The sequence below is a fragment of the Hemiscyllium ocellatum genome, chromosome 31 (assembly GCF_020745735.1).
Source record: "Hemiscyllium ocellatum isolate sHemOce1 chromosome 31, sHemOce1.pat.X.cur, whole genome shotgun sequence".
NCBI lineage: Eukaryota > Metazoa > Chordata > Chondrichthyes > Orectolobiformes > Hemiscylliidae > Hemiscyllium > Hemiscyllium ocellatum.
Window position 1 is genome coordinate 51,987,551 of NC_083431.1, and position 939 is coordinate 51,988,489.

Genomic DNA, 939 nt, shown 5'->3' on the forward strand with positions numbered 1-939 from the left:
TAGGGCGATCTTTTTGTGAAGTCTTCGCCTGTTCAGATAATAAGCCTTGATTTTTGTACCTGGCAAATACTCACTCTTTGCACTTATCTTATTATTTGTCGCTGATGTGTAATAATCATCATTACAAGGATTGAACTTGCTGTGTTTGCTGACCCATTCTTCCTGCCTTAACCATATCGATACACCGTTGTATGAACTCGACTGGTGAGTGCAGATATTGTCAAACTCCCTTCACCTGACAAGCCCTCACCACAACGTTGTTGCTTTCAGGCCCTATCCACACCACTAGTTAGACGGTTGTTAGAAAACAGGGGAACGCTGACATCGATCAGGGAAGTGTGATCCTCGTAAGTGAGGCATCAATTGACAAAAACCACCGTTTGTGCTCTTCAATAAAACACTTGCTGCTCTGGTGTTCCTGGTGCGTTTGCTCCAATCTCAAGCAGTAATGGTGTGTTTGTGTATTGGGGGAAGAAGGTGAACAATGAAATTGGGCAAGAAAAAGTGAGACAGAGAGACGGAGTGAGGAGTTAAAAGGACTTTGCTTGATGAATGGGAGTGTGAGAGTGCGAAGCTGTGAGCAGCCCCTGGTGGCTGCAAAAGCCTACTGCACCTGGTATTCCCAGGCGGTCTCCCATCCAAGTACTAACCAGGCCTGAGTCTGCTTAGCTTCCGAGATCAGACGAGATCGAGCATTTTCAGACTAGTATGGCCGTAGGCACTTACACCCTGCATTTATGGTTCCTTAAAGGCACACAGTGCTGCATTTACAACAATTTGTTACCAGTCAATCATACTGCACTAAAGCATTTCTCTTTCCTTTGCCTTTCTATTCTCCCATCTCCATCTTTAGCTCCTCTACTTCACCCCCTACACACACACACACACCACACACCCACACCACACACACCCACACACGTTTATTACACAACAGGATCA

General features: G+C 45.7%; 1 non-coding gene across 1 annotated transcript; it reads right to left on the reverse strand.

The window, feature by feature from the left end:
* Positions 1 to 601: 601 nt before the first annotated feature.
* LOC132830650 (5S ribosomal RNA) lies at positions 602 to 720 on the reverse strand. Its single transcript, XR_009646428.1, has one exon. It is a non-coding gene; the product is annotated as a 5S ribosomal RNA (ribosomal RNA).
* Positions 721 to 939: the final 219 nt, after the last annotated feature.